Here is a 25,166-nt window from a genome sequence, read left to right on the forward strand (position 1 = left end):
CATTTGACACCAAGCCTCCACCCTAAAATTCTCTGCTATTCGAGTCCCCACAAGGCGACTGTATTAACAGATTTACGTGCCTCAAACTGCGAAATATGAGGCGCTCGCACACATAAAGCGTCGCCATCAGAGCACGGTGCGGTCTCGAGGACAGGATGTAAGGTCTTGATTGTTTGCTTTGATTTCCTGTGGTGAGGGATGATGAGCGCCTGCCAGCAGACTCCGCTCGCCCGCCTCTCCCTGCCAATTCCGATGCTTCCCAGCGTGCCGTGGCGAGCCGAAACACAAAGCCAGACGCGCGCCTTCCCCACCGTTGCTAAATCCCGAACAGCCGGCCCGACTTCAGCCTTGTCCTCGCGTCTCCCACCGTTGCTGCTAAGGAGCTGCAGTACCAACCTGTTTTGGTGTACGGTTGATTGCTTTGTGGTTCCACTGCTCCTTTTCAGGAGGGGTCAACATCCTCATGTTTGACAGTTGGAATCGCGAGCAAATTGTGTCATTTCCTACTTGTCCGAGCTTACTATTAGATACGTATGCATGTGTGTGTGCGTCTGAGGGAACCCTGAGTCAGCAAAGTGATCTCCATTTAATTATTTTTGCTTTTCAAGAGAAATGTACATACTTGACAGTAGATGTGTGTTAGCTGATTTCTACCGATTCATCGCATTCCAGCCGTTTGTCATGTTTTTGATTTTTGATCACATCTTGCCCCACTGTGGCGTTGAGCTGCTCTACAGTTTATATCTGCCTGTCCACTTCTTCTCTTTCCGTTGCTTAACTGGGACCACCCAGAAGAACCGACAACATTTCCCCATCTTACTTTCCACCTCTCTCTCCATTGAGTTCTTGTTTTTCCCATCCCCTTTCTCCCCCATTTTCTTTGTAACACTATTCGCTGAATCGCACGGAATGGGGTTTTACCGCCTTAATTACGGAACGCAATTTCAATGATCAACACATGGAAGATTAATCAGCAGTGAAGATATTCGGATGTAACAAATAAACAGAAAAACAGAACAAAGCAGGCGTCTCACATGTGTTCTGTTGGGGTGCTTTGTTGCTAATTATAAAAGCATTCGCCTCATCTGTCTCACAGGGGATTTCTGCACATGTAAGGCTGACTTTGTGCTAAAAATGTTTCAGAACGCAGATACTAACAAGCCTCTTTTGCCATTATATCATCGGCTAAGAACGGATTCAACTCTAACCTTCGGCTCAAGGCAGACTAATCAGACCATGCTGGAAGGCTAGGCTTAAAATGTGAGGCACAGTGCAGCGGAAGACTACAATGCGACTGAGGTGATAAAATCCTAGAAACATTTAAAACTATGTCATGCTCGCTTTCAGATTTGTTTACTTACAGGACCTATAAAAATCTACTCCAAACTGCAAAGTTTTAGAAAAAATTATTTTTAAAAGGAAAAATAAAATAAAATCATTCAAATAATGGGGTTGCACAAGTGCACACACCCTCTTGTAGCCAGGTATGTGGCTGTGCTCTAAATTCAGCAGTCACATTCAAACACTTTAAAGGGGAGTCAGCACATGTGCCACAATTTAAAGTGCCTTTGACTGGCTCTGGATAAAGTTCAATTGTTCGAGTAAGATTTTCCTTTTTCTTATTCCGCTTTAGATTTATGGCCATTATGAAATTATGGTTTCACACTAACATAAGTAAATCTCTCAAACACATGTCTACTGTGCAACAGTTTAAATCTGATTATTTGCACGCAAATGAATTACTAATGTGAAAATTTGCAGTCGGTCCCCTCATTGTAAAGTGGTAGAGACTCAATTGTAAATCAGTGCAGGGATGGCAGTGTCTACTTGGTCGGGGCGGACCCTGGTCGCACTGGTTCCTCTCCTGTCTTAACACACAAGACACTATTTGCGTTTTGGGGTCATGGACTCTGTCTGTAGATGGAGATACCAATCATATTTCTCTGCACTGTTCTATTCCCCCTGGGCTGGGGAGGCGGTCACAGGGGCATAATTATAAACCTCTGTAGTGTACATGCTGTACATGGCAGCAATCCAGCACTTGATGACGTTCCAATGTGTTTGTTTTGACATCAACAACTTGAACTTTGTGATGGTATTTTGGCTTTATTTTCTTGATGTTGATTTTACTGGAATTGGACGTCCATCTGCAGACATATCGTCCTATATGCAACGTGCAAAAGACGCATGGCCGCAATCTTGTATTAGTGTTAGAGAGTGGGCTGAGTAGCCAGTGCCAATACAAACAAAGAGATGTTTTGTTTGGACATGCTTCCAAGACTGGATGATAGGGCAGATGTGCAGGCGGCCTGATTGGACTTGACTGAACTGGCACACGACTGGCCTGCTGTTCCCCTCTGATGTCAAACCTGACACATTTTTTAAACCACTGGTTTAACCACAGCATTAGTCATGACATGTTTTAAATTATTGTTCTTCTCATTATTTTTTTATTATTATTAATTAATCAAATTTTTTTAATCAACACTGAACATGCATTTCCGGGTGCTAAATTACTGGCTATATAATGTGTGTGTAATATATATATATATATATATATATATATATATATATATCATATATAAAATGATGCAGCGAAGATTTTTTTACTTTGACACTCTTCTCAGCCTGAGCGTGTTAGTAAACTGAATCCAAGATATAATATAGTGCTGCTCGGCAGGAAAGCAAAGATGATAAGATGAACGGTTAACACGTCCCAGCCAATCTAATCAGCCTCCGGGACAAAAGGGGGCCAAGTGGAGCTCCTTAATTGCTCGTTTGTTGTGGAACTCCAAGCACTCAGCAGCGCTAACTGGCCCCAGTCTTCGCCCCTGATCTTTCCCTCCCTCTGACTAACTGCGAGCACACACGCACATGCCCACACAGTAGATGTTTACTTGCAATCATGGCATTTAGTTACAATAATTTATTTCCTCGTGTACATGACATGGAAAATCTAAATCACTGCCGTCCATGAACCTTGGAGCCAAGTTAGACGTTTTGTAGTGTGGTTGATTGAGTTACAGCTGACATGGTAACACGCAGCTTGTAGAAATGAATTGGCTGAGAGGCTCACGGCCTCTCAAGACAGGAACTGGGTGTAATGTAGCAGCTATACCTGCTATACAGTATGTAATACAGGCAAGAATATTAACTTTAATTTATAGTACTTTTTGAAATTTTCAGTTAGTAATTAAATAATTATTCATTAGTATCTTTAGTGTTTAACTATAACCAGACAAAATACTTTCTAAAAATAGCACTGAAAAAATGTTATTTACTATGTATTATAAGGTATATAAGTAATATTTAACCCTTACTGTGATATCCTCCCTTTAGTGTTTTTGTTTACTTGACTGAATAAGTTTAAAATATTGATTGTTAAGCAACAAAAATGAAAATGGCCCATTGTATCAAATTGGTACCATTTGCTTGTTGTAATTTTAACACAGCCAAATCTAATAGTTCGTAAATTTCAGTAAACTTTATTTTTTTTATGTAAATATTTTTTTTTTCATTTATTGTACTAAAACTCTCCATTTGAGTAGCAGGACTGAGATTTTGAGATTTTGAATAAAATATAGCCACAAAAAATTATTCTAATTATTCACTTAGCACTTAATAGAAGAAAAACTTTAAATGTTACAATAAACTAATGACACCAAAGAAGATGTTGACATTCCTCCGTTAATGTTGTAATTTCATTCATTATAAAACATATATTAGTCAATATGTAGTGTGCACGTGTGCACATCAATGTGCATCCTCTCTGCTAGATAAAATAAAATATATATAATATACCATTAATTCTATGGCATATTGGGAGATGAAAATGGCATCACTTTGATGGCATGGCCCAAATAGTGTGACGTGAAAATATGTAGTTAAAAAACCCCACCATTGATGTGGGAAACAATAGTCACGCAGAGAAAAGACAAATGTCATATGTCATCAAATGCCAAATAACTATATTTCCTCATGTTACCATATTTATTTTCTCACCTGGAAGGAAAACGTAGCAGCAATTACTAATTAAAGCATGGCAACAATCCATTGTACAAATTGAATTTTACTCCATAACTTTTTGCGTGCATGGCTTTCGCACACTTTGTATCACGTGTTGATCCATAAACAATTACTATTAGCGGCACATGCCTTATGCGTACACACACGCGCACACAAAAACGTACAGCTGGCCCGTAGTCACTGGGTCACAGGGTTAACACAAGCCAATTACCAAAACAGTTAAGGAGGAGACAGGAAACACAATATTTACCACATGACTGCCAGAGTGATGCAACACACACACAAGCAGGCACACACCTACACACAAATCAGTTCTATGTTTCGACCTTTTGGCTCTCGTGGCGGGATATCAACTTGGCGCATCAAGATGGATTCCAGGGAATAATTCCCAAAATATGAGATGAACTTTCTCAATTGAGTTTTCAAGTCGTGAGGAAGACTCCCATCCTAAATGCCATTCTTGAGCAAGACGACAATGTTCATGCTCCACTTTGATGTTTTGACAGAGCTGATAAGTCGAAATGTCCGTGTATCTGATATGTTTATATTGGGGATGTTTGCTATGACCCTGGCGTGTGGCTGCGGGACGCCGCGGGGGGTCGCGCAGTTTCCTGTTTATCACATCTTCCCCCGTGAATGTCAAACAGTTTACCTAACAAGGTACTCTGTGTCTCCTTTTTGTCACATACTCGTGCATGCAAAAAAAAAAAAACTACTGCTCCACACAAATTTTATGTATCCATTTGGACGTACAAGTGTTTCTGCTTGCGTGGAGTCAAAGTGTGTCTTCTTAGGTTGACATCTTTTGGCCGGTACGTTTAATGTAAACAGGAAGCTAATACTGTATGTAGTTGACCTTTTTTTTAATATTTGTAGGCCTTACAGTTATATTAATTGATGAATGTGAAATATATGGTCACCTTTGTTTTCAGTCAAAATGTGCACGATATGATTATAAATGCTTAGCAGTATTATCCAACTCCATTTCTTTGTTTCCGAGCACCAGTAATAAAAGCAATGACAGTGAGCAGCTTTTCTTGAGCTGTTTTTCCTTGTCTTGGTTACATCTCGTTCTCCGGATTTTACTGTCTTGTAAAGCTGCTCTAAGTAACATGAGAGACAGAGAGCGTGGAGCGGTGAGGAGGGGGGTGGATTTGTGAGGAAGAAGAGCGCAGAAAGAAAGTATGCACGTGAAAGGCTGGAGGAGGTGATGGTAATTTGCAAGCTCAGTTTTAGAGGCTTAGAGGATCTGACATCTATCTGATATCCTCCTTGGCTCCCTAAGCCTTACTGGGTGGTTCCGTGAATGCGTGTGCACACAAACGCACTCTATAAATGCTTAATTCTGTTGCAACACACTCCTTGATTGCAGAAGACATGAATCTCTGGAAACAGCACAAAATGCTGTTTTGTATCATTTCACAACAGCTATGACATGACTTTCCTAGAATTCATTACTGTTTTGCTGCTTAGCATTTTTAAATTATTTTTAAACTGCGGCGGCAATCTGTAGAACATCCAGCCATCATCATTTCACATTGGTTTATAGTGGAAATAATATCAGTTGGTGGCGCTAATGAGCCATTATGCTGGCTTGCCAATAAACCTCATAGAAGAACAATGAAGAAGGAAAATACTTTAGGTTCAGTTGTGTTTTGAGCTCACGTTTTCTCTATTTGCAGGGTATGTGGAGAGCAAAATGTCAAATACTACCATGTTATTTTAAACAGTGTAATACAGTTGAGTACCATTTTTCTTATAACAGTTCAATACAATACCACTTCATTTACACATTTTACTACAGCTGCAGCTGTAACAAAACACTTCACATATAGCAATAGGACAGACACAAAGACAGTCAATACAGCAACAAATTAAACACGTATCTCAATCCACATCTGTATACTGTAAAATCTTCAGCATGTTGATATACAACATTTTTTTCTGTGCTAAAGTTCACCCACCTGTTATTGCATTTTTAAAGCAGTACAGTAAAGCTAAAAAAAAAAACATTCATGGTTTGTGGCTTCTGGGTTTACTCGCGATGTATTTTATTGTGTGCTCAATTTGGATGAAGTGACCCTTGATGGAATATTTCAAGGTCTGTATAATAATACTGGTGAGCTATATGTCACCCTTGGGACCTCTGGTAGCCAAAGCGGAGCTAATGCTCGCCTCCATCCTGCATCCGAATTGATGCCGGTTGAAACCTCAGGCATGGGGGTCTGGGAGGTGTAGATGGAGGAGGTCGGACATTTCCAATAGATAACATACATCATTCGGAAACACATGGACTCTGTGGACTTTTTTTTTTTAATACATTTTGCCAGGCGGAGTTCTTCCCAGTGTGCGTGTGTGTGCGTGTGTGTGTGTGTGTGTGTGCGCGTGTGTGTGTGCGTGCGTGCGTGTGTGCGTGCGTGTGTACGCGCGTGTGAGCAGCGCAGATTTCCATGCACGTAAAAGAGGCGGCGGTAAGGGAGCGAATGACACAGTCGATGACTGGCCGAGCGTGGGTGGTCTTCTCAGAGCATGGACGTGGAAGTGAACTGTTAAAGGCCGCAGGAGCAGCCTGACTGAAATCACAATATAGCCAAATGAGTAACCTACATGCTGGAGAGTGCTGGTAGAGGTGGGGTGCAGAGGGGGGGAGTCGCGTCTACAAAGCGCTTCTTTCACAAGGGGATACATACATGTGTTGGCCGTTGCGCTTAATAAAGTTTCAATAGATTTGAATAACCGCAGAGGCTGAAGTTGGGGAAGGGTGGAGTGAAGCAAAAGGCTGCGAGTGATGAGAACTTGCATGCCACCCGTGGCTGCTCCCACAGTGTGCTGTAGCTTCTGCTTGACATGGATAGACATTTCCATGAATTATTAGAAGACAAGACTCTTTAAAGTGGTATCTAATTACTATTTATATTTATAAAGCCACACCCGATTACCAGTAGGTACGCATGCACAATTTAATAGCTGCTTTGAAATTCTGACCTAATAATGGATAGTTCTGACAGACACTATTATTGAGGTACGATTTACAATGTAATATGTTTATTTCTGCGGTAAGAGCATTGTAAATTACAAAAATATTATTTTCATGTTTTTGTAGTGGTTAATTATGAAAGTCTATGTGTGCCAGAAGAACACAAAACAGTAAACTAAAAAAAAAAGTTTAAAAAAAAAAAGATAATGTGATTAGGCACTTAATAACATTTATAAATGTTGATGTCATAAAAACACATTTCACGATATTTTACCTCATTTGTCATGCAACAAATACACAATACCTTCAACAAGAGCCACATAGCCAAGCTCTGTCTTTGGAGGTTGATTCCAGTCAGAATTTTGTTATTGTGACTCATAATTACAACACAGTATCCCAAATTATTAATTATCACTTAATGTTTGATAATTATGACTTCATAATTATGACATAGCATCTTACTATTAGAAACGGGCTTCATATTGTTAAGGCTATGGCAAAATTGTTATTATTATATACACCTTAAACCTGATTTTTTTTTTATTAAAAAAAAATTTACTGGTTGCATGTTATGCTTGAATAATGTCTGACTTATCAGATAAACTCAGTGAGTTGGCTTAAAATTATTCATAAAGGTGTGTTCAATTCTAAAGTCCTCTGTCCTGTTTAAACTGCTGATTAAATTTATCAAATAGATAAATTCAGTGTTAAATATGAATTTGTTAGCTTGCTCTTCAGAAATAACAGGTCCTGTCTGTCTACATGGTGTTGGTCATCGTTATTCTCATGCTGGCAATGAAGGCCGTTCATCTTGTGTATCAAAGCAGACAACAGCAGACAGACTCACTCAGTCGCATTTCCCTTCACTTTTCTTAACTTCGGCTCGCTACGACAGGCTTCACTCTCTCAGTCTGTCTGTCTCTGTGGATTTCCTGTGGCCTCAGGGCTCCTCTATATGCACGTCTCTCCTGGGACCCAGCTTGTCTTCCACACACACACATAATCAGCGCGGAGTGTCTCTGGGGCCACAATGATAGAGATCTCTAGCCTGGTCCACTACTTCCCATTTGGGGTCAGAATAAAAGAGATGCTGCCAGTAACAGGGTTTAATTTGTGTGTGTGTGTGCATACTTGCACATGACCCTCTGAAAGTTTATCTTTTCTGAACGGGAGTTTCTTTGCGTAAAAGACGGTGCCGACTCGGACAAACGAGAGCCATAGAGGCTTTTGCCCTCTAAAAGCAGAATAAAAGGGGCAGAAGCTTTTTTAGCTGCAGGGCTTCAGCCTCTGACAATATTTTCCAGATGGGCCTTGTTTGCCCCCGCACTACACCAATACACGAGCCACTGTCCTCCTCTTAGGATATCATGCACACGCACATAGAACACACACACAATATTTATCACACAGATTATTTGACTTTAAGTGCTTATTAGACATTTTCTTAACTTAAAATAGCATGATACTGTTCCTTTATTTATTTCAACAAATAATTATTGCCAATAATTTAAAAAGGGAGGCTACAGATAAATAATCAGAATTGAAGATTTTATTTCTATAAAACTCAATGTGCTTAGATTTTGAAATGATCACTTGAACTTCCACAAAATCCCTAGTAAATCACAATGTGCAATCACAAGTGAACAGCCCCATGGAGAACAGGCTCACAGGTTATTGTTGTCCTGTTGTAGATTTGCTCTGCTATAAGTGCAGAGTCAGAAGAAGAAAAAAAATGATCAACAATCAGCATCAATTAAAAGTAAATATTAATAACATTGGAAGTGAATATTTCATACAGCTTTTATATTGGATCATGTTATTGCGCAAATGGCTGTGACAAGTTGGTGTGTGTTTGACCGAAATTCCAGGTGGCACATTTCCTATGTCCCGGCAGCCACGACTGGAGCATAAAATCTTTTCCATCATCAAGTATATCAGTGAGGCGCACTCAAAATGTGTGTTGTCCTGCAGAAGATTCTTCCCATGCAACTGCTGTTGACGCACAAAGAGTCAGTGTTCGCGGGCCTCCGGTGTGACGAGCTGTGACGAGGCGGTGTGAAGCTGCCACAGAAATAGATTGGGGTCACAGGCAACAGCACGCATGGAGGGTCAGCCAGCGCTTTCTCGGTAACGTGCGTATGTGTGTGTATGGTTGTGGAGGTGTGGGGAAGCGAGCGTGTGTCCATACCGCTATATTTTTGGAAACCACATGGCAAAGACACAACATGTGTGCGTGCACACACACACACACACAGCACATCACTGACGGCAAAGCATCAGTGAGTGCGGGTATCCGCTAAACCCATACCCACCCACAAACCGCTCTATGCACACACATATTCCGCATGCACACACTATTCTTCTCTAGCCACATGCCCAAATGTACTCATTAAGCTGCACATGATATCAGGTTTAACCCTCTGTCTTCCCTTCCTAAACCTCACGTTCATCATCACTTAGCGATGACTACATATGAGCGTGTGTAATTAGCGAACGTTAACAGCCTCACTCTGTTTACCTCATTGATACACAACTCTTGAGGAATGTCAAACAAGCGGTGTGAGTAAATATATCTTCCAGGTGGCACTATTGATCACAGGGTCTCGTCGACGCCCGCTCAACTCAGCAAGACCTCAAGATCGATTGATACCGTCATTAGGAGAGTGAATTTGGCCCCGCAGCCTCACACAAAGTCTGTTTGTTATTGTGAGAAATGTATTGGGCCACTGGGAATAAGGTTGACTATGCTGATAAAAGAACAGCAGTGACTTGTGAGAGAGGGAAAATAAAGAGATGGAAGTTTGGGGGGTAAGTGCGTAGAATTCTTGATGAGCTAGGATGATAAGGGCTGCCTGTCACATCGACAAGGTGTTTCTACAAACTTATGAGCATCAGCATACATACAGTAAACCTTTCTAGTCAGCCTCCCAATTTGTTCTTTGACTGTAATTTGAAGAAACCACCGCATCAGAGGAAAAACAACCAATCGCAGACAGATGGTGTGCCTTGGCCACATTCTTAGCAGCCACTCCACCATGGCCTAATGTTAGTGCATTCCCCAACAATAAAACTTCAAGACAATGATATTTTCCTTATTTAAATCTGCATAGTAGTATGTTAGACCATCATTAATTATGCTAACTGTTCAGTCAACGTTTAGGTGACATTTCAACATTCTTATCAGTTAAAAAAAATGTTACCCAAAGTAAATGTTAAGACATGAAAACAATACTACAACTGCAATATTACTATTTCTACCACATATATTATACATATGATGTCTTATGCTCATTTTTTGCTGGGTTTTGCAAACTCCTGTAGTATGCTGATGATGTCATGCATGACAATTTGAACTCATTTTCTATGCATCTTTAAAGGCATAATTTCCTAATGTTGAAACTTTAAATTGAGCGAGCTCCAGGGCATTCAACTTTGGAGGGTCCATTGGACAAACAATGATGTATATGCATGCTGTGGCCTGGCTAGCAAACATCTGCTTTCCATGAGCCCGTGAGGAGGCTGGGAGCAGCCAAGTACAACGCAGAGGGTATTAGGGGTAATTTTCTTATTAAAGAAAAAAGAGTCAATCTCAGGAGCTGTGATTGTAAATGGAGATGGAGCTTATCTGAACGACTATCAGTCTCCCTGCAGGGCTAACGCAGGCAGGCAAGCAGTGGCTGTTAACGGAGAAACACACGTGTGTGCATGTTGTTGCCACCAACACAAAGCAAACGTACACAAAATTTCTGCAAGATTCTGTCACATCATTTTAATTGAGCTAATAAATTGAATTCACTTTTGTTGTTGACACCACACAGCTGATGATTGGGAGTGGTAAACATGAAACTGCAATCTATAGGTAAAATCAGATGACATGCTTATATACGTATTTCCTTCAAATATGGATGATCTAATAGATGCCGGGCTTCATTTACGGACTCACCAGGTGCATCGTCCACTTGAACAAATAAATGCCTCTCCCCAAATAGACGATTCATTTTCTACGCTTGGGGGAAATAAAGTAGCAGGTGGTGCCACTATAGGTAGCGGTAATTATCATTACTACAGCCACATTTCCACAAGGTACAGCTCGGTTCAGTTATTGTGGCCACGGTTTGATATGCTACACCCTATTTTGGTTAGCTTTACCACCGTGGCTGTGTAGCTGATGGCAGATTAGCATGGCAGACAGCTGCCTGTGTGCTCCATAAATAGTGTGACATTTTAACAGTAGACTGATATATGACTTAGTTAATATTACTAACAGGTGCTGTTGTGATTTCCCCATTTCACCTTGAAATAATATTTTTTTTTTTAAATTCCTATTCTTAAGTGATGTACATGTAATTTTGTCCATATTTGAGAACCATGTGTTGTCAGTACGGCCCTTTGAGCCAAGCAGGTTCTGCTGCATAGGGAATATGTCAGGCATGGAGTCCAAATATGTACTTAAGTGTTTTTTTTTTTTTTTTAGAGTTAGGGATGCTGTCATAGTTAATGTCTGAATTAAAGTTGCCGCTATCTATTTGAGAGAGCGATGACGCATGTGTGGCATATTAGTCACCACCAACTTGCGTCTGCAGAGAGCTGCAGACATTTTTTTTGCAAACGCAACACTGCGGGGGCAAGGAAATGGAAGCCAAATGGATACTTGTTGGAAACTATGCCGCAACATCACGACTTTAATCTAACAGACAGTAATCCGCCCCCTCGTCATCCTCCTCCTCTACCAGTCTCTCTCACTCTCTTGCTCGCAACGCAATCATCCTCAATCTTTCTTGGCCTTCTTTGAGTGCCTCCCCTGCTCTGATAATTGTCTCCCGCTGATCTATGACTCCGGTTTACTCCCCCGCAGAAGAAGCCGTCGCCTCGATGACCGGCCGTCGGCACAACAGTTGTGACTCAGCTGTAACCCAATAGTCCAAATGTCTTTGGTGATGGTAAACTCATCTACTTGTTGAAGTAGATCCTGAAGACTGCAAAAGAGACATATGGGAATGCAACCACACTGCATATACCAGGTTCTCTATAACATTGATTTCCTACATAAGTGATGAAGAGGGTATGTGATTTATTATTTTAAAATCATTATTGTGGTGGGGTTTCTGCCTAGGTGATATAAACCGTATATGCAAAGTCTTATATTTCTTGTTTTAGCTAACTCATTGTGAACAACTAAAATGTCACTCAGGACAAAATGTTTGTTATCCCTGGTTCAGACTACAAGACAAATGTGTTTTTTGCAACGGCACTGTCAGACTACTGCCATAAAAGTTTGCCATGTCTTGGTCAGAAGACAAGCAAAACCTTCATGACATACTATATTACGATGTCACTCCATGACGTCTTTCATGGTCATTGGGCTAATCTTGTCAGTGGGGAGGCAGAACCAGAGAAAGTTGTCAACGCAAAGAAACACCACAAGTTTTGATTGCAGCAATGCTTCAAAAAAAAAATAATAATAATGGTGTCCTTTAGTTCCAGGGGAAGATGATCGAATGCTAGCTCTAATATTGGTCCGTAAATATTATGCTGGTGGTTTTGTGAATTTAAGCACTAGGTTGTAGGAAACATTGGTTTGTGCACATGTATGTAGAAAATAGTATAGTAGTAGTAGTAATGTAAATGTTACAGGGAGGAGGGGTTTTGGCACCTCATCATTGATTGATGGAGTAAATTGGGTGGGCTGAGAGGAGGATTGGAATGGGTGACGTCCGCCATCAGCCGTCCCCCTTTTGATCGATCCTGACTGTGATAGACTCACACGAGAAAAAACTCTGCGAACCGACTTATAAAACAAGCTTGCACGCAATCCTACACCCACGTGGTAAATTCCCATTATGAATCAGTGAGTGAGTGAGTGAGTGAGTGAGTGAGTGAGTGAGTGAGTGAGTGAGTGAGTGAGTGAGTGAGTGAGTGAGTGAGTGAGTGAGTGAGTGAGTGAGTGAGTGAGTGTGTGAGTGTGTGAGTGTGTGAGTGTGTGAGTGTGTGAGTGTGTGAGTGCGTGTGTGTGTGAGGGAGAGAACGAAAAAGGGAGAGTTAAGGCGAGAGACTGCTGAGTGAGTTTATGAGCATGTGCTCTTTGTCTGTTCTGTGTCAGGTTGACTTTACCACAGTGATCTGGCTCATTTCTTCCTCTCCAGAAGTCTGAAATGTTTGTTTCGGGTCCTCTATCACTACCTCCTAAAATCAATCGGGGTCATTCCACGAAGAAGTAGACTTCTGATTAGTAAATGTCAAAGCTTCCACAGACTACGAGACAAGTAAACGTTATTTTTGCACTTGCCGATGATGACCTTTCCCTCTGTCCAACAAGGAACACAGTCCATGTCAGGGTCCAAAGAGATGCTCCAACCGCCGCCGCTGTCTGTGTGGCCCTCTTTGTTGTCACGTCAGGCCGCTGCGCCCTTTCCAGTTCAAACCGCAGTGTGTCATAGCCGCAGAAATAGATCTATGTTTACATCACCTTCGAGTCAACCCCGGGCTTGTTTTCAAAGATGTCCTGTGGCAAATTTTGCGGAAAAGTGTTTCTTTTCCTTTGGCTTAGGGAAAGAAAGCTCCAGGTGTGAGTAAAATCCAATTGACAAGGGCGTGACATCACTGTTAAATCTGGATTACAGTTGGAATAGTTCAAAGAATATTTACTGACTTAATGCCATGACCAGGGTTGGCCAATAAGATGTTGCTTTGCTCCAAGTGGGTGGTGATGTGGATTAGAGGCTGCTACTAAGATCATTACATAGCGCAGGGCGCCCCCGTCAGGATTTCACTTCATTTGCAGCAATTAAGAAGCCAAAATGAAACCACACGGTACAGAATATAAAAGCACACCTGCAATCCAATGCACTTGTTGCACAACGTCTTTAAAAATACGTTTTTAAAAGATTTATTATTTTAACTGTATTCTTATTATTGTCATTGTAGACAGAAAACAGTATGTTTTATGACCATTATTATTGTATCACCAAAGCAAGGATGATCTTTCAAACCCTTTATATTAGTTGGTATTTTTTCTAAATAACACAGTAACGTATTAATTGACAAATCGTTTGTGAAAATAAAATTACATTTACCAAATTGTGACATCGGAATTACCTGTTCATATGAAATTGTATATTTTGTGGCCATTTGGACAACTAAAAGGACATTTGCTTAGTTCATTGAAATTTACTGGAATTATATAATTTTGCTAAAATACTAAATTTCACACTAGGCTCATCTTTTGCTTCCCCCTCCCAGTCTCTTCTGTCAAATTACATAGTTTATCCAATTTTGGACAAGTGAACAATTTCACGTAATAGTCCAAAATGTCCATGAGGGTATTAAAACTGAAACAGGCCAGAGTACTGTAATGTCACTGCTAATAACAACAAAAAATATCTGTCCAGATACTGTCTTAACATTTGAATATTTAGAGACGTGCACAAAAAAGTAATCCACCTCTTTTGCTGCTATAGCCTTCCGTGCTTAAGCTCCATTGCTAAGTAACTCCTTGCAAGCCTCTAATTCACACTGCTTAACGTGGAGGTGTAAACAGCAAAATGTCCAAGTGGCCTCTAACATGTTGATGGGTGGCTGATAAGACAACTGGGGGTCAAATCGGAGTGGTCATCTCCTCTCCACTCTGTGTGCACCACCATAAATCACATGATAGTGTCTGGCTGCTGTCAGGACTGCCTGATGCCCGCTAGGGTTAAACCAACAGAGGCCTAAGCAGTGGGGGGCTGACAGTCTCGTTGGAGCTTTGTCTTCTTCAAATTGACTGTCAGACAACTGTGATGGGGAGGGAAGACTCTCACACCATACTTATTCTAGAAGCTCACATTTTGTAGTATTTGTCAGTGTCCATTTTTACTCTGCGGCTCTGTCTTTCCTCACCTTTTTGTGCTTAACTTAAAGAGCACAGGCGAGCAGGCTAAAGATAGAATCTCTTCGATGCTTCATTTGTCATTTGGTGACGCTATTGTAATCAGGACCCAAAAGATCCTGACCATACAGACCGAGCTCGACAAGACTGCCGCAAGTCGTCCTGAGCTGCTTGGACAGTCGCCAGAAACAGGAGACGTCAGCGTAAACACAATACGAGCCTCACACTCGGCCTAATGCGAGAGCACAGACAATGCATTTATACAACGCCGGCTGCTGAGTGCTGTTGGGTAACATGATTAACGCACTATGACCTCATTTGGGCCACCTAAGAAATGTGTTAAGTGAACATTAGTATCTCAGGATTTCACATTGTAATTTTGTTGGCAAAGCCGCAAAGGTTATCCGACTCCGATTAAATATTTAGACTTGAATCTCTTAAATGTGTGAGTATAAATGTGACTGTGACTCGAGGTTAAATGTAAATTCACTGGAATAAGGTTAACACACTCAAACGCATTTTGCATGAGGAGATTGTAAAGGAATTCGTTTGACATTTGTGTGGAATGTGGAGAGTCCAAAGTAATGAAACAGTGAAAGTCCAGAATGGCCATGCATATTGCACATAAGAAAAAAAACGCCAGTGGATGCGACAATTCAATAATGTGCTTTGAAAAGAAGAATTAACACAAATACTGTAAACGTGGTTTGGATCTTTATAATTGTTTTTGGTATTCATGCAATTAAAGCATCCCCGTTATTGTCTTGTAAAGGCAGAATTTTTCATTTCACATTTTATAATGAATAGTATTAGCTTGTGTGGGTGTATCTAATATATATATATTTTTTATATATATTTCTTAATTTTAAAAGCACTAAAGCTTTTACAAAGCTGGTTCATGATGTTCGTGTACGCCGCTATCAACGGCTGGCATCAGCTAACTCGCAGCACGTCATCGCAAACTGCTTTTTATTACAGGAAATGCCATGAGCTAGGAGAGCAATACACCCCCCACCCCCACCCCCCCACCGGTGACGCATTTGGGACATAGAAGCACATTGACGCGGTGGAGGTGGCTGGTCGCAGTCCCCGTGAGAACCAGTTGTGTTTTCAACCTTTTAACTGAGGATGTGCTTGCAACATGAGACTATCTTTGCTCCGTCTGACATCTTAAAGGCCTCCTCAAGTGTCACATTACATTGAATTTAAGACAGCAGAGCAGTTATGGTCGCTTTTATCCTGAAGTAAAGATGTTGTGGGCGAAGTTATAATCAAGAGAGGGGTAACCTTTGCCCTGAGATTGCGTGCGTGCGTGCGTGCGTGCGTGCGTGCGTGCGTGCGTGTGTCGTATGCATGTGCGTGTGGTCCTGCCGCTGTGATAGATTTGGAGAAGGAGGAGCATGACGCGAGGCCAGTAAACAGTGCAACATGCATGTAGGAGGTCTGGGGGTAGACCAAAGCCAGAGCTGTCAGGATTCCAGACAGAGATACAGACAGATCCCGTCCCTCCACAAACAAGCCATCATAAACCTTCCCACCAAGCAGCCATGTCGAAGTGCTCTTATTTTATGTTTCAATTTGTTTCTTGTGAAAGTCCTTGTTGCTAAAGTATGACAAAAGTAAGATTCATTGATATTCTATTTCCTCAATGTACAATTCCAATACAATTGATGTTCAATTCTTTTTGACTACTAATACTAATTTTGGATGGACACTGTCAGAGAGGTTTTAATTATGCTTCTTAGTGTGGTTGTTATAGGCATGAAGATGCTTATTAGTATATTCGATAAAATAAGGTAGCCAACTTTGTCTGTCACTGTGTGTGTATAGTTGAGATCTAAATGTGTGCGGCTGTGAAGGTGGAAGTCACCCCTATAGTGACCCTCTTCAGGCCCAGGGGTCACACATTGTTCAGGGGGATGCAGACACCCCAGCTGATGGATGGCCATTCCGAGTGTTTCCCTGGCTTTGGCGCTACTCCGGAAATCGTAACTCAGGAGGATGAAGGCGGCCCGGCTCCTCCGCTCTGTACCGCACGCTTTGACTCCAACATTCAGAACGTGATGAGAAAGCTGTGAGCTCAGCAGCATTACAAAGGTGGAGTAAATCTCGAGCTGCAGCTGTATCCCGCTCCAAATGCCCAACCGTATTGGGTGGACACATGTCGGGGGCCGTCTCAATGGATGAATTGATGGAAATGTATGTGATGTTGTTGTGATGTACAACTCTTACTACTGCTCGTGCTACACTCACTAGAAAATTGTGTATCTTTTGTCCTCACACTATCACTTAGTTGAAGTAGAAAAACGATATGTATTCTTTCCTTCTAACTAACTATGATGAAGTGAGTTGAAGAGTTTTATTTAGACAAAAGTAGTATCATCTTATGGCTCTACACACAATTCCAAACGGTTTGAGAGGGTACTTGAGGTTTTTGTGCTTATCCCTCATAAATTTGCTGTGTATTTCTTATTCAATCAAATGCCAAATGCGATAGATAAATATGGGAATAGACCATACGGTAATGTTTTTTATTAAAATTATTAAATTTTAAATTATTAAAAAAAGATCAGTTAATTGTACGAGTTACGTCACATTAATGCTTGCAAAAGTTTTGAAATGATTTCTCTCCTCGTATTTTCGTACAACAACAAAAAACAGTACTTGAACAAGAGTGTGTAGCATTAGCTTTTGTGGGTGTATCTAATAATTTGACTGTTTTGACTCTTTATACCCACTGTACGACCAACATGCACACATACTATATAGTCAGTCTTTGTCCTAAGAGGATGTGATGACCAGCTGATGCGTGTGCTCAAGTGACCCACTGATGACTGTGTGCGATGGTGATCCTGCATGATGAGAATATGAGAAAGTTTTGGACCTATTCTGTGAACTATTGGAGAAGCGACTTCCTCCTGCAAGAGCTGTGAACCTTTACTCGGGGTTCACGCTGTACACTTGCAACATTTTGCAACAAAAATAGATCTGAAAATAACTTTCCACATGAGGTTCTTCAGAAACAAGCAAAACCGGAAAAACCCACTCTCTCATGGAAACAAATCGGAAAGGTACTCTCACATCCCCAAACTTTAGGGAACTTTCTCAATTCTGTGCACAAAATAACATGAAACTCATTTTCTCACACATTTTAGTTGTTGTTAGTATATTGTAACGATAGATTCACTCATTTCAAGTTTTTCTTTGGGTAATTCGTACTCACTGTATAAATAAAATCAGTATTCTTAAAATGTTGATTTGACAACTGGCCACAAACATCTCGCGTGACCTTCCCTTAATAACCTCCGCTGAGATGCGAACGTGCTTTGACAGCAACAATCTCTCTGCTAATTTATTTTTTCCTGTTTGCTTCTTCATTGTGAACAGCTGTAATTGTTGAAACAACAACGGTGACGCTTGACTGAAGAGTACAGTTGTCAATTTGTTGCAGCACGAGCGATACTTGTCACAACACTACCTTGGGGCGCTTAATGCTTATGCTTGTAAAAATAAAAAACAAAAAGTATTCATAATTGTACATCCTTACCAAATTCTCTATGTATATTTTTCATTCTCTTCCAGTTAGTGTGTAATACTTTTCAACCAAAGAAACTAGATCTATAGAGATAAAGACTAGTTTTACGCCCTCTGTGGGCTCTAATTTACCAGAAATACCAAATAAACAATTTACTCATTAAGCACAGATCAAATCTACGTTGTAATTTGAGGTAATGGAATTGTCTATTGGATGCATCAAGATGCTACTCAGTTGTGTGTGTGTGTGTGTGTGTGCGTGTGCGTGTGCGTGTGTGTGTGTGTGTGTGCGTGTGTGCGTGCGTGCGCGCGTGCGTTGTTTAAGTTAAGATGAATGTTCTGTGAGCACAAAAGCTTTTCCACACTGTGCCACTAGATGGCGGCAAAAATGTGTGTAGTCCATATCAACAGTTGCTTTTGTAGTCTACCAATTGTTTGGAAGAGACAACAACAGTAGACTTCTCTCCCTACCAGAGTATTGTATGGCAAAACGCACTTACATATTATATATATATATATTTAAGTGAAATAAATTGCAGTAAAACAATAGCCTAATCCCATTTCTCTTTAGACTTCAAATCTCTTAAGACTTTAATGACCTGCACTCTTGAACACCCCCCCCCCCCAAAAAAAGACTTTAACCTTCCCCCCGCCCCCCTCCCATGTTGTATTTGGCTGTTATCTAGCTAAGAACGATCCGCATCAGTGATCCTTGCAGGCAACATGCAAAACAGCAGGGGGAATAAACTGATGAAAATAAAGTGGTCACAATATTAAGTACACCTGCACAATATCATGTGACCCAGTGCAAGAGCTATTATCAAATGATTCTTCACTCTTCCATCACAGATATTAGAATGGAAAAACAGTTAAACCGCAAATCTGGACGGTTGTTTTTAAAATAACTGACGCTAACCACAGATTTACACAGTAATTTGTACAAAGGCTACCTTTAAATAGCAAAATTCGACCTAAGTCTTGTGATGCTGGTATTTTAAAGGGGGAAGTACATTCTATCTGTGCCACTTTCTGTCCAGGTCTGTGGTTGACACAAGTGGCTCCTCCACCTTGAGATGTGCTGGAGCCATTTTAGAGCAACTTTAAATAATCTCCATCCCAGCAGCACCTGCATGCGTGCCAGCCAGTGTGCAGGTTGTTGCTCAGAAAGAGGTTGTGTAATCGGCATGACTAACGCTGTCGGTCTAACGTTGTAGTTAGAGCAGCAGAGTTCTTCCAACCACAAACATCCTGTTCCTCAATCAACAGATTTACAAGGAGTGAATCACATATACACAAACAACAATGCAGCACTCATACTTTGCAATATTAATATGCAGCTCATGATGATGTTCAAGTTAAAGGCTGCGCCACAATTGCAACTTCAGATTTGACGACCGTATATAAGATTGTGTAATGTCAATGCTGGACTATAACACTTATGACACCATCTACGTTGATAGATGCCGTTTTATTGGCCTTCAAGCTGGTTGTTGCCACTCCTAGTTGAAGTTTACTATCAAACAAAGACAATTCCACTCAGCGTATTTAAAACAACCACGTAGCTGAACTTTTCAATCCCGTATTGCTAAATAGCATCAATGTTGTGGTGCTTCAACCCTTTAATTGCACACATTGCACACAAGCAGTGCCACAATACATGTAGAGAACAAATGTAACTGAATGCAAATCATATATTCTCTGTATTGAATCGCTAATATTAGTGCCGTGGGGAGTTGAGCTGGCTAAATAAGCAGTTTAAACCTGTCTTCTACTGCTCTTATGTCTAAGATATTGTGGCAAAAACAATGATAATTGATTTGATTTAAATTTTAGCAAATGTGAATTCATCATTGGAGATCGGTGCCTCATAAAATCTCCCCTAGAGTGCCAAATTGAGTTAGGATGGTTTTGCCAATAGCAAATGATTAGATTATTATTATTATTATTATTATTATTATTATTATTATTATTATTATTATTATTATTATTGTTAATTTGAACTGCTTAGCCTCATGAAGGTCTCGGGCGTGCTGAAGCCTATCACAGCTTTCTTAGGGCGGTCGAGGGGTACACCCTGAACTGGTCAATTACAGGGCACGCATACACAAACAACCATTCACAATCACACCTACAGACACTGAAACCGGAGTATTTTATTATTATTATTATTATTATTATTATTATTATTATTATTATTATTATTATTATTATTATTATAAAGATGACCAGTATGAATAAGTATGATTTCCTAATGCACTATATCATGTTCTTTGTAACTCATACACAAGGCAGCAGCACTGATGTTTTTGTTGTATGTGACATCACGTTACTGGCTGCCCACATACCGACTGTTTTGCATGCAACACATAAAAAGTGAGTGCACTGAGCTGTGATGCATGTCAATACTGTGCTCAGGCTCCCCCGAGATATTTACCCCAGCCGGGTGTTCCCCTACAATGTCGACATCTTCTTCCTTTCTTACCTCTCAGTTTTGTTTCAGTCGAACATGAAACTAGTCTTGAGTTTTCTACAACTCAGCAATATATCAGTGGAAACCTAAGCTTCCATTTTGAAAATGTACGACTTTATTTTAGTTTAGCTTACTTTTAATCGTTTTAGTTTTTCTTGTGTCATTGTCATACAGGCTTGGTATAAAGAATTCTATGATTAATTCATGTGTGTTTTATCTTTCACTATCATGAGTTGACAAATGCCAGGAGTTGTCCATCGCATGTCTGCATATCTGTTCCTCTTTTTTGGGGAGAAGTTGTGTGCTGGATCATCTTCCTGGGCTCCTTCCTGTGTTTCCTGTCCAAATCAGATCAGGCGGTCAAGGATCTTGTCAGCCTGCAGCATCCTGGGCAATAACTGACGCAAGGTCCCATCTGTCGTTGGACAGGCCTACAGTGGGCCCATCCTCAGGATTTGACAGTTGCAGCTGATTCTGTCGGTATGTGCTAACCGACACTCACTGGAAACTTGATCGTGAGAGCCAATGAAGAGTTCGCACATAAAACCACTGTTGATTACTTTACATTGTGTGATGCCGTGCAGTTGTAAATCAGTCTAACGCTGAATAGCATGAAAATTGTAAAGCACTACAGTTAGAATTGAGAAAATAATTTTCATTGTCAGGTATTGTCACGTACAAATTAATTTTGAACACTCAAGTATTTTTAGGTGTGCACTATTAAACATGCAAATGAATCTAGAAAATGTAATGGCTGCACTTGTCATATGTGTTTATTATCGATACAATTTATGTTTTACCATGGAATTGTAAAATATTGGGCATTAGATTTGTGTGTTTGCATGAGCGCCATCATACATTTCTATTTCTCTACAAACATATTTTGCATATTGCAAGTTTCAATCCCACAAAACAGTCACTCTATGGAACCAAACAGTAGGTGGAGAGCAAGAACAAATGTAGGTCCCAACCGATACTGATAAGCGGATATGAAGCTTGCTCAGTGTTTGTGTGTGTGTGTGTGGGTGTGCGTGCGTGTGGGTGTGCGCGTGTGTGTGTTTGCGTGTGAAAGAAAGAAAACCGTGGGTGGCTTTGTCATTGTGTTCCTGGTTGTGGGATCGCTGTCCACCTGTGTCTCCTGTGTGCTCTTCCACTTCCCCTCTGGACACCTATTCTAATCTCAGCCACAGTGATTCTAAACCAGTTTTATCCCATGAGACCCCGTCGGTTTCAGTGTCTTGTGACACAAACCTGTCCTGCGTCAGACCTTTGCAGAAGAAAACTGAGAAGAAATGTGTGTCATGCTTATTGTCAACTTTCATCCGCCATATTGCATTTAAATTAAGAGACTTTTAGGTTTATTATTTTGTTGCCATTGGGTTTTGAGTAGTTTACTATTAGAGTCGTTTTAGCATTCAGCAATGGTAAAAGTATGGTAAGGTGTTAGTGTTACAGTTAGCGTTCTGTTAGGGTTTAAGGGGGTTATGGTCAGGGTTAAGATTTAGTGGTTGCATGGGAGCCTATCCCAGCTGACTTTGGGTGAGAGGATGTCCTCCGTTGTAACTCAGTTGTTACTTTCAGAAACTGTTATCTTTCCTTGAAGCGCTGCTTCCTTCAAGTCTGCAGCCCAGCACGCTGGCATGTCACAGAGCAGATGGTCACGGATGGCAACATCACTTCTGTTTGTTGCTCGTCTCTAATGGTTAATTGTGGGAAGCCTCAGACGCCACAAAGAGCTGTTGCAACACAACGGCAACCACACTGCAGACGCTGGACGTGAGCACAAAAGAGACGCTGTTAGCAGAAAGGTGCATGAGGCTTCTTCTCTTCCGGTTAGACACATTCAACAAGTATTATACTCTGAAGGAACACAATAGGGTTTTTGCATTTTGTTACATATTGCTACATTTCTTACACATTAGAATCCTTTAGAGTGACGTTCGAATCTACTATTTTTCGGACCGATATAAGTACGAGTATACACTCAGAGTAGGCCAATTTACCGATACTTGAAATGCTTTTAAAACCTTAACCTTAGTTTGAAACCCTACTTTAAAACCCTAACCCTTGTTTGAAATCCTAACCCCTAGTCTTAAACCCTAGTTTGAAACCCTAACCCTAATTTTAAACCCTATTTTGAATCCCTAAACCCAAGTTTGAAACCCTAGTTTGAAACCCTAACCCTAGTTTGAAACACAAACCCTAGTTTAAAAGCCTAGTTTGAAACCCTAACCCTAGTTTAATCAGTTTTTTTTTAATTTCACATAACACTGACAAAAAATTGTGAACAAGACCTTCTGGTGTGATGCAACTGATGTGTCACCGATGTGTTCATATGATAGTGTTGGCTCGTGAGTGAACAATTCGTTCAAAAGTACGAATTCTTTCAGTGAACGAGAGTGAACGAATCACTTCCTAAAGTGATTCATTCTTTTTTCAGTTCAAATGACTTCAACCAGTGTGTAATGGGTAATGCGCGTTGAAGCTGGTGCCACCTCGCCGTAAAACAAAACAAAGAAGAAAATGACGCAACTTCCCGTTCACGTCTTTTGAATGAACCGATTCTAAAGATTCAGTTCACCAAGAAATGGAAGTCACATCACTAATACAAAAGAGTGCAGACAGTGTAGGACCGCCAGGTCGAAATAGCCGACTGGTTAGTGACACGCGCTCTTGCTGCGTAAGTAGCTGGTTCGAGCCCAGAGGTGAGCACATGCCTAATTGTACTTTTACAATTGGAACCTCGCTTTGTATGCATATGCAATCAAATGCAAGTATTTATGTGTAAATGCATAAACTGGCCCCTCCCTGAAAGTTGGCGGAGCCAACCAATGGATTACGCCCACTACCAAGGGGCGGTGTGAAATCCAATAGTGCAGAGAGTTAGGGTTTCACAGTAGGGTTTAAAGCTAGGGTTAGGGTTAGGGTTAGAGCTAGGGTCAGAGTTAGGGTTAGTGCTAGGGTTAGGGTTAGGGCTAGGGTTAGGCTAGGGTTAGGGTCAGAACTCGTGTAAGGGTTAAGGTTAGAGCTAGGGTTAGGGTCAGAGCTCGGGTTAGGGTTAGGGTTAGAGCTAGGGTTAGGGTTTGAGCTAGGGTTAGGGGTTAGGGTTAGAATTAGGGGTTAGGGTTAGAGCTAGAACTAGGGTTAGGGTTAGGGTTAAGATTAGGGATAGAGCTAGGGTTAGAGCTAGGGTTAGGGTTAGGGTTAGAGCTAGGGTTAGGGTTAGAGCTAGGGTTAGGGTTTAGGGTTAGAATTAGCGGTTAGGGCTAGAGCTAGAGCTAGGGTTAGGGGTTAGGGTTAGGGCTAGGGTTTGGGTTAGGGTTAGTGCTAGGGTTAAGATTAGGGATAGTGCTAGGGTTAGGGTTAGAGCTAGGGTTAGGGTCAGAGCTAGGGTTAGGGTTAGGGTTAGGGTTAGAGCTAGGGTTAGGGTCAGACCTCGGGTTAGGGTTAGGGTTAGAGCTAGGGTTAGGGTCAGAGCTCGGGTTAGGGTTAGGGTTAGGGTTAGAGCTAGGGTTAGGGTTAGAGCTAGGGTTAGGGTTAGGGTTAGATTTAGGGATTAGAGCTAGAGCTAGAGCTAGGGTTAGGGTTAGGGTTAAGATTAGGGATAGAGCTAGGGTTAGTGTTAGAGCTAGGGTTAGGGTTAGGGTCAGAACTCGGGTTAGGGTTAGGGTTAGGGGTTAGGGTTAGAATTAGGGGTTAGGGTTAGGGTTAGAGTTAGAGCTAGGGTTAGGGTTAGAGCTAGGGTTTGGGTTAGGGTTAGTGCTAGGGTTAAGATTAGGGATAGAGCTAGGGTTAGGGTTACAGCTAGAGTTAGGGTTAGGGTTAGAACTAGGGTTAGGGTTAGGGTTAGAGCTAGGATTAGGGTTAGGGTTAGAGATAGGGTTAGGGTTAGGGTTAGGGTTAGAGCTAGGGTTAGGGTTAGAGCTCAGGTTAGGGTTATAGCTATGGTCCATAAAACCATATATATTCCATGCAATGTGAGGGAGGGTTAGGGTTAGGGTTAGGGTTATAGCGTAGTGGTTAGTGCTCTGGACTCTCTCCCCAGCAACCTCGGTTCAAATCCCAGTGAGGCCTAAAATATTTTATCATAGAAAAATTTACAACACAGTTGCTCGTGTGCTGCCCCATATAACCATTATTTCTATTTGCTTGTGAGCAGCGCCATAAAATCCTACATATTCCATGTAATGGGAGCGAGGGTTCTATAGTGTAGTAGTTAGTGCTCTGGACTCTCACTCCAGCGACCTGGGTTCAAATCCCAGTGAAACCTAAAATATTTCATCATAGAAAAA

The 25,166-nt window shown here is 41.1% G+C and overlaps 1 long non-coding RNA gene across 1 annotated transcript in view; it reads left to right on the forward strand.

Annotated features, from left to right (window-relative positions):
- The window catches only part of LOC148400663 (uncharacterized), a 61,121-nt gene extending 39,432 nt beyond the window's left edge, over nt 1-21,689 (forward strand). The window contains exons 2-3 of the long non-coding RNA XR_015857614.1: nt 8,975-9,130; nt 21,172-21,689. This is a non-coding gene — a long non-coding RNA (uncharacterized LOC148400663). The remainder of the gene's footprint in view (nt 1-8,974; nt 9,131-21,171) is intronic.
- The last annotated feature ends 3,477 nt before the right edge of the window (nt 21,690-25,166 follow it).

Source organism: Syngnathus floridae, chromosome 3 (assembly GCF_059516105.1).
Source record: "Syngnathus floridae isolate MCC-2025c chromosome 3, RoL_Sflo_1.0, whole genome shotgun sequence".
NCBI lineage: Eukaryota > Metazoa > Chordata > Actinopteri > Syngnathiformes > Syngnathidae > Syngnathus > Syngnathus floridae.